General features: G+C 42.3%; 1 pseudogene; it reads right to left on the reverse strand.

Moving 5' to 3' along the window:
• Positions 1-5,275: 5,275 nt before the first annotated feature.
• On the reverse strand, positions 5,276-6,004 carry LOC149141220 (LIMR family protein At5g01460 pseudogene; annotated as a pseudogene).
• Between the last annotated feature and the right edge of the window lie 3,919 nt (positions 6,005-9,923).

Genomic DNA, 9,923 nt, shown 5'->3' on the forward strand with positions numbered 1-9,923 from the left:
CTTCGATAATTTCCTGCTCGCGAAGGCTATAGGGTGGTCCATCTCTCCTTCACCAGCCTGTGTTAGCACTGCTCCCAACGCAATGCAAGAGGCATCGACATGTACATGGAATTCCTTCTTCCAATCCGGGAAGACCAAAATCGACATGGTGACCATCTTCTCCTTTAATACATCCAAACTGCGTTGACATTCTTCATCCCAACAGAATGTAGCGTCCTTCTTCAATAGTTTCTCCATGGGCGTGGTAATCTGAGCATAAGCCTTGATGAACTTTCTATAATATCTTGTATGCTCGAGCATTGCGCGCAACTATTTGACACTTCTTGGGGCCTCCAAATTCACTATTATCGTGATCTTGGCAGGGTCCACCATCAGCCCTTGCTTGCACACCACATGACCCAACAAGATCCCAAAGGGGACACAAAATAGACACTTCTTCAGATTTAGCACGATTTGGTATCTGTGGCATGTATCCAACATCAGGCGTAGACTTGCTACATGGAGTTTTACTAAACCAAACATCGTCCATTCATCAAAATACACCTCCAAGAACTTATGAATGAACTCCTTAAATTCCGTTATAACTACGCAAGAGAATATTGTAGGCGCATTCTTAAGTCCAAACGACATTACAATATACTGGAAACAACCCCATTCTGTTGCAAAGGTTGTTTTTCTCCTATCCTCTAGCGTGATCTTGATCTGATGGTACCCCGAAAACCCATTAGTGAATGAGTAGGCCTCCTTCCCTCCAATGTTGTCCAATACCTCATTAGTAAACAGTGTCGGAAAAGGATCATGGACACGGGCATCATTAAGCTTCCTTAGATCTATGCAAATCCTTATTTCTCCCTTTTGTTTCTTCTCTTGAACCACCATTGGGCTCACCCAATCAGATTCTTCCACAGGTTCGATGATGCTTGCTTCTAGCATCTTATCCAACTCCAAGCGAACCTTTTCCTTGTATTTGGGATTAAGGCGATACGACCTCTGCTTAATAGGCTTCGCATCCAGTTTCAAAGTGATTTTCATCACACCCAAGTCACCTATGATGCCCTTCAGGTCTGAAAACTTTGTAGGAAAAAGATCCTGGTACTCGCAGAGTAACTCAACAACTTTATACACTGTGGCATCATACCAGTAATCCCCAATATTCGTAAATTTTGGCTCTGCGTCAGTACCAATGTTCACTTGTTTGGTTTTCAACGACGCGGTGATGTTTGGGTTCTCTACTTGCGGGCCTTTGACCTTGCGATGGCCTTCTGCCTCTGGAATATTAATATTTCTTAGATCTTCATCCTCCCCCTCAACAATCACATTATAGCATTCCAACGCATGGCACAACTCGGTGCTCCAACATGGCTAAGCCAACTCCAAAGGTTCATGTGGAATTCTGAAGATCGTTGCCTTAATCTCCTACAGAGCTTCATCAATGCTCTCAAATCCATATTCAAAATTGAAGGTCATCAAGAATCCTTCCCTTAATATATCCCACTATGCGGTGCCATGGCAGAGCTCTGTTTCTAGATACCAATTCATAGGGATTGTATCTAAAGTATGACAGAATAAGTGCACCCACTCTGGCTGTGGCTCTGTTCCATAAACTTTAGTCCACTTCGCTAAATGATCGCACGAATCATTCCTCCCATCGTATTTCTCAGTCAGTTGAATTTTAGGACGACCAAATCGCAACCTCATCATCCTTCTGTAATCTCACCATTCATCGAAGTTGTCCTTGTGCGTACCCCACCATCGTGCGGGCGTAGCGCGCAATGCCAAATCCAGTGCTTGGAAGCGATGATCCTCAGGGACTTCTTGTTCAAAGGCATCCAAAAACTTATCTACGTCAGTTAAACCATCATAATAGGGTAAATTCCTTACCTCTGATGACACACAGTGCAATGATTTAGTCATCATGTTGTAGTGTAGCATAGATACTTCATGTAGCCTATTCTACTAGTGCTCCAACTCTTCATTTGAATCTGAGGTACAGGAACTTTCCCGGTCCCATGCAATTCGTCCATCAGCCATTGGATTAATCTAGTCTTGATCTCGCGTAGTTATTTTGTAGATCTGATCCAAGTCATCATCACTTTCTTCATAGTCGCGGACCGGTTCAGTATAGCGTGGTCCTTCTGCAGGGTCCAATGGTACTACAACCTGAAGCGATTTCCTCTCAAATGACATTGTCCTCTTTTTCAAGTTGATGACTCCATTCATATCTATGACCCATTCAAGTGTAAGGAGCGCGGGGTATGGATTGTTGTCGTTGACGATCTATATTACTTCAAAATCAGCCAGCGCGCTTGCACCTTCTATATCCACTGTTACTCCATGTGGTCGTCTTATAGGAATGATCTTCTCCTGGTTTTTTATTCTAAGTTGGATCGAAGACCACTGCAGCGCAAGTCTCCCCATTCTCTCCCATGTCTATTTAGGCAAAACGTTCGCATCAGAACCCAAATCAAGAATGACCTGGTCCATCTCATAATCTCCTATCTGCGCGGTGAGCCTCATCTCGCGCCCTGTTCTTGCCTTATGTTTTCCAATCTTTCTTACTACGCGATGTCCATCAAGAGCATTTTCTTTGCCAGCACATTTGTTTATTAACTCCTGCAGGCCCTTCACAGCTTTACTATCGCGCAACAGCTTCATGCAGGTCTCCAAGAATGTGGTAAGCACAGAGGGATCAACCTCTGTAGGCGCGCTAGTTTCTAGTACTTTGTTCTGAATTCTTGAGGTAGACGCCTCAACGAAGATTTTATTGGCCTCCATAAATGTTTCCTTCACACACTCCAAATAAAATCCAACTTCCTTCTATGGGGCCTTGCGGACCCATCTATCCTTTTAAGGTTGTTTTCCCTTATCGTCCCCAGTTGTTATCTCGATTCTCAGTATGATACTCACATTCAGATCTTCCTCACGTGGCTCAGGTCTCATCATTTGCAAGTTCTACGTAGGTTTCTGAGGCTGCGCCTTCTTCTCCTACATCTTGGCTATCAACACATCACATTCTTCTATAGTGTGGTCAAACTGGTTGCAATATTGACAAGACGGGTGTGTCTGATTATGACACTCCCGTGCGTAGTGCCCTGGCATTCCACAATTGTAACAAATAACCTGTCTGCGACCTCTACTAGGTCCTCCTCCTCCTCAGCCTTGTCCCCTTCCTCAATAACCCCCATGAGCTCCTCCTACGCCCTGATCCGGAGGCTGAGTTTATGCTTGCAATCGATAGGTAGGCGTTCTTTCCATCATTAGTTCATAGTTGCAACAATGGCACTCATCATGGCCCACTGACTTGCAGAAGTTGCAGAACAACTATTGTGGCATTTGAACAAACTTTTGAAGTAAGTGGCAATTGTCTATTGCGTGTTTTCTAGCCACCTGACAAATAGCACAGCCCCCGCACTTGGTCCTGCTGGAGCTTCCGACCTTAGGGGAATTGGTCCCCCTCCTGTGATATAGTTCACAAATATGGGATAGTGGTCTTTATCATGCCCCTGGCTCTTACATTTCAGGCACCAGACTTCCTCACGCACCTCGGGTTTAGTCTCCTTTTCTTTCTTCAAGCTTTGCAATTCCAAGCAGAGGTTCTGTTATCTCAAAATCAAGCCCTGGAAGGCTGCAAACCAGGAAGACTTCAAGTAACTGTTTCAAACCAATCTTTTGACTAAGGCTTAGCCTCCTTAGCCTGAGAGGGCTCTCTCAAAGGGTTATTGATTTTGACTAATAATAAGATGGCTAACTCTTGTGGAATAACATTGACAAATATTAAGGCTGGACAAACATTACATAAGTTTCCATTGGGCCTATGGAGTCAACCATACTTCAGTAAACAATGATACTGCCTTTACATAGAAGTCAGGGCATTTAGCATTTAGATGCTCAGAACACAACTCATATAAAACCACAATTTACAAATGCATACAGGAAATCAGAGCACAATCAGTGAATTCTGAGTGATTATGCATTTATACAACTGTAAAAGACATTAAGGAAAGAATAAAATCACCATTCTGAACATGGAAATCCTTTATGAATCCTGAGAAGAAAAGCAGCCAACTTATATTACTGAACTTTGTCTTTGCATAAGCCAAAATAGTACTATGTTTTATAAAATATCCAACCCCTCTTACATTGTTGTTTCAGCTATATATAGAGCATCTTCCACCTAACTGAGGTTCCTCCTCCAGCGTGAGGGGAACTCCAATTCTGCCTATGATGACACCTACTAACACTTTAACTAACTAATAATTACAACTTACTACTAACTGACAGCTCTAGAAACCTAAAACAATTAGGATTCTAATTCTACATCATGCTGAACATAGCATTTATTACAATCAAGATTTATTCCCTGACAAGTGGTCTCTTTTAGTTTGGCTGTGATAGGTGTCTGTAGTTGCTTGCTGGACTTTGATGTCGCACTTTCTCCATTTCCCCTGAAAAATAGAAAATTGTCCCTGTTTATCGGCCTTTGGTTTTCCTCAAAGATGTTCGAATCCAATGAACTATGCCCTTCATCTTTGATTATACAAAACATATCATAATGCCATGTCCTTGATCTGCTATCCACCTTTTTCATGTACCTGTGTGATGACAAAACCTTTCAAAAATATTTGCCGCTTTGTCAATCATAATTGATCAACGGAATTGTAACATGCAGCTACAGCAGTTTCGTAGCGCGCTACGAAACTGCTGTGTAATTTCAAAAACATGGTCTTCCTTTCATAGCTAAATGATCGCCAGTGTTCATGGCTTAAGCACCTTACTCCCTTGATCATTTTGTTCTCCTGAGGAAAAGATGCAATGACACCAATAACACCATTCACTGTTCCAAATATAACTGTATGAATCTGGCTACAAGAACATCATTCAGAACTGAACCCTGCCCTAGAAGCATGCCATTTGGTGTAATATTGAAGTCATTTGTAGCTCGAGTGACAACTCGAAGGTACTCAGATATGTTATTGAAATAGCCCTGGAAATAAGAGTCTCTTGGAAGTATCACTTGTTGCTCTAAACCTGGTTGAAGCCTTGTAGTTAATGCAATGCTTGCAAAAGCAAAACCACTGAACACCAATAGGACTGCAACTTTCACTGCTGGTATGCTTAATACAGGTGCATGGATATTCTTCATGTACTGCACCAAAAGGCCAGGTTTTTGGTGCCTCCTGCCCAAATTATCATGTTCAAGTTCAGTTGTTGATGGACTGACTCTAATACAAGGAAAACAATCAACTCTGTTTCCTTCTGCTTTCTTTCCGTCCAATTATACCTACACTGCATTCTGACATGCAGGTGTACCTAGAGAATAACATGCAACTTCCATCATACAGGATATCTCAAGAACTGCACATTTTAACTAGCGAGTTGTAGCCTTCCTCTTGGTTTTCGTTTTTTCCAACCAAAAGCAAGATAATAGATCAAAGTTAGACCAGCCAAAACAATAAAGACTATTTGGAACACATTGTACTTGTAAAGGTATTTAATGCCACGCAAGGATTCAAGAGTGCGACCAAATATCTCCTGAGCAGCAGTTGCTTGTGCATACACAGCAAAGGCTGTGGAACAAAATTGGATGACACTGATTGAACAGAGAAGAATAAGCCCCACATTGAAAAGGAAAGAATTCATCAATGTTCCACCCCACTTCATTGGATGAATTGTTATAAAAACAAGCCTTAAGCCAAGAACCATTGCCCCTGCTATCACAGCAAGGAGGAGGTAGAGGCAAAAGAAAGCAAATGCTACAGTTCCAAAAAGCCCCCAAACAGAATCTAGCTTGATGAAAACCTCATTAAGGAAGGGAGTGACAGGAGGATTGATCAACATGTATAACACAATGTGCGCAACCCAAGCCACCGAAACAATAAACCCAAATATTCCAAGTATCAATCTTGCTAAATAGCCAAGCACTGTTAAAGCCCATGATGCCTCTGTCTTTTCACCCTGAGGATACATTTCCTCCAAAGCCTTCACATCTTCTTCTAGAAAAAGAAGCTCCTTCTCAACTTCCTTTACATTTTCCGCCATTTTCTACCTTTGCTACCGCTTCCCTAATTCAGTGGCCTCCTTGATATACTGTGCACGAGTAATGATAGCTTTTGGTCGACGAAGAAAGGAGAAGACAAGACCCAAAGGTAAACAAGTAATACCTACACCACCAAATATAGAAAAAAGTATTGATCCAACAATTGTAGCAAGAGCAACAACATATTCAGGAAAAGTTGTGCGCATGGTCCACGTAGTTTCTGATGATGCACCTGCTTTCTGTAGACAACATTGTATCTACCAAAATTGTGTCACCACCTGATGCTTCTCCCTTTACATCTGAACCAGTAGAGCCATGGTTGTCTGATCTGTGTTTCCGAACATTGCCAAACATTTCCTCGAGTATCCCAAAAAGTTCCTCATCATGTTTATTTTGGTGTTGAACACCACTCTGCTTTTTTGCAAGGTATCTTATTTTCATGGTCCTGAACTTGGTACAAAACTTCCATGGCGATACACATTTTCCTGTCTCTTCTTTCAATTTCTCGGCTACTTCATCCCAAAACCCTTTGTGAGTCTTGAAACGTGTTACATCTTTTGCCGAACTCACACCATGTAAACTGCAATTCACGCTATCTTTACCACAGAAGCAATACAAATTTCATCTTTCAATCTTGTTGTTGATACCGCTGAGGCAAGCAACGATCTTTCCTTTAACTTTCCTGGGATCTAGAGCTCCCAGAAAGCACCTCTCTCCAGCAGTTTCATTTGTATTTGGAGCTCTGACATTTACTGATGATACCAGAGGGTAGAGTCTGTTCTTTGGTAACTGGAATTGGGACAGACTTTGTCCTGTATATGTCGTTTTGTTTCCAAGAGTAGCGATTGAAGGGAATTCCCTATCGACAGTGCTTGCTGCCACAGTTATGATCCATGGTGCCACATTTGCAACACTTCCTTCTTCTGGACCAAAATTTCCTCCAGCGGAGACAACTATCTTTCCTCTCTGGACTGCATGGAATGCTCCAATGGCAATTGCATCTTCAAAATAATCTGGGTCAGGGAAAAATGCCACAGAAATAGAGAAAACATCTACACCGTCATGTATCCCTTGATCAAATGCTGCAAGCATATCCGCAGCAGTGCAAGCATATCCGAACAAGCCAGGCCAACAAGCTTTGTATGTTGCAACTCTGGCATGGGGAGCTCCTCCTTTTGCAACCCCTTTTGCATGTCCGTATAAACTTGCATTTCTCACAAAATTCCCACCTGCTGTGGACAGAGTGTGCGTTCCATGCCCTTCTTTGTCTCGCGGGGAACGATATTCCCTTGATAGAGACAGATTCAGATGCCCATATAAAGCTTCAAATCCCTTGATAAAGTATCTAGCTCCAACCAATTTCCTGTTGCATTGACTTGAAGTGAATTTTGTGCCATTTTGGCAGATCCCTTTCCATCTGGTAGGAACAGGCCCGAAACCTTTGTCACTGAAGCTTGCAGATTCAGGCCATACTCCTGTATCCAGGTGAGCAATGATAACGTTCTTCCCGAACTCTCCTTTTTTCCATAGCGATTGCTCAGGAATTTCTTCATTTTCAGACTCTCCCGCTCCTTTTTCTAGGCCGAGAAATCCCCATGAGTGAGTTGTCTGCAGACTGCCGACTTTGTTGACAAATACAGACAATACCTGCGGGTGTTTTGATAGAGAGACAGCGTGCTCTTCTTCCAGAATGGCAGCAAAACCATTAATGTAGGCTGTGTATGAGTAGAAGATGGCTTCTCTGGCTGCCCTCTTGCTTCCGAGTATTGATCCCAAAATCCTATAATGTGTGTTCTTTTCTTTTCAGATAGTGGGTGAACAATTCTTCATCCGTCGGGTGAAAGCAGAATCCAGGTGGCTGAGAACTGTTCTCCATCTGGATATTCAAAGCTGAAAATCAAAACAATGTCTCTGCCGCTCCTTTTTAAATGTAATTTCGGCAGTAGCTCACTGCCCATGACAAGGAACCGCTCACATTTTCACCTGTTATAAAAGCCCTAGCACCCAACAACATCAACTGATTTGTTCTTCTAATTGTGTTTCATGAACAGGTCAGAATACCACATTGAAATAAAACAGATAATTGAACCCACTGGACTATTCGTGTCAAGACTGTATCCTGAGGCACGCAAGTGAACCCTTTGTCTCCTTCTCAGCAACAACTACAACACGTGCCAGTACCACGACACCTAACGATCTAAAACACAGCGGATTCTGATAAGTCTGACAGCTGGGTGAGATTTGCTATGTATTCAAACAAATCCCCAATTTCGTAGCGCAGCCAGTGCAAAATATGAATTTTGCGCTACGAAATCACCTAGACAATTTCCGCTTTGAAACGAGTTTAGACATATGATATCCATGTGAGATGTGAGGCCAATGACAGACTAAGACAGAGAATTGACCCCTTTATACATACCAACAATACTCTTAACAAGACTCCTATTCAAACTATTTAGACTCTAAAACCAGATGAAAAGACTAGACCCAAAATTGACACCAACCCTTTGACAAACAATCGAACTGATGTGAACAATTTAAATTTTTTTCTTGAGTGATAACAGGTTCTACAACTAGGAGTGAATCTGTTGTACCCCTAAGGTTGCATCCTGCATGGGCATTGCATGCAATCTAATCGCGATTTCTAGGGCTTCTGCCTGAGTTCCTATCTTTTGTTGCAACAGAGAAATCGTTATGTGGGGCAAAAGCAAGGCTATAAACCACTCGCAGCGTTGTCCATATGTAAGCTACATATTAGCTTTGCGGATCACACATTTCAACCTTTGATCTAACTCCCAAGGTGTTTCATCAACCCTCATCGTGATTTCCTTAAATCCAACCACTGACTGCGAGTCAAACTTAGGCTTACTAAACTCTTTGTTTAAAGCATCCTTAGTCTCTGCTAGCGTTGCTATAGGATGATCAGCACAATACTTAATATACCATGTAAGTGCGCGATCCTACAGGGCAGTAACTAACTTCACCTTATTTATGTTATCATCAGTGATCTGTTGTGTGATCCACACAACATTCGCAACAAACCAGAACTGATTTGTGTCTTCACTCCCTATACCCTTGAAAATTGGCATCTTTATTGAGTTCAACATGTTGGATGAAGGTGGTGGTGGCGAAGGTGTATGCTATGGACGTGAAGGTGGAGGTGGAGTAGATGGATGGTTTATTCGTAGAAAACCATGTTTTATCAGTTGGACAACACTCTGCAGTGAGGCTTGTACCGTTCCCTCGTCGTTACTCGAAGGAGGTGCAATCAAGGGGCTATATTCAGGACCTACTTGCTCTTGATTTCTAAAGAGTTTCCCACTTCGCATAGCTCCAAACATTAAGGTAATGACATAACCCATTTTTCACACAAGAGAATCTTAATCCAGCTGTTCAGAGATTTCAGATACTTACCTCGTAGTCTCTTGAAGAAGCGTCTCTCTGCTTTGTTGTAGTTGACTGAGGTATCAACCGCAAACTCTGTAACAAATCCTCCTATAATTCAATCAAACCAGTGGTCAACAACGCCAGTGATCTTGTCTTTAGAGGCTTCCAACCTTTACACTAGCTCTAGAGTCCACACTATTGGACCGTCAAGCCTCCACCTTCCTTGGTTGTCTGCTAACTTAGCTATCCACTTTTATAGTTCGATCGAGGAGGTGCAGAAGAAAAATTTGTGTATTTCTGTGTACAAATATATGTCCAACTATTCCTCCTTTGATAGGCGCGGATTCTTATTCTCCCGCATTGCTAATTCGTGAATTTTTCTATCCAACCACTTCTCAATTTCCTCCTTGGTCAGATTCCAGTGATGCAACATCACACATCTCCTTAAGCAGATCCCAATCCCGACAACATAACCATTTGTTGGATTAGTGGGTCTTGA

Source organism: Pinus tabuliformis, chromosome X (assembly GCF_031772625.1).
Source record: "Pinus tabuliformis cultivar Carrire ecotype Pingquan chromosome X, CPIR1, whole genome shotgun sequence".
NCBI lineage: Eukaryota > Viridiplantae > Streptophyta > Pinopsida > Pinales > Pinaceae > Pinus > Pinus tabuliformis.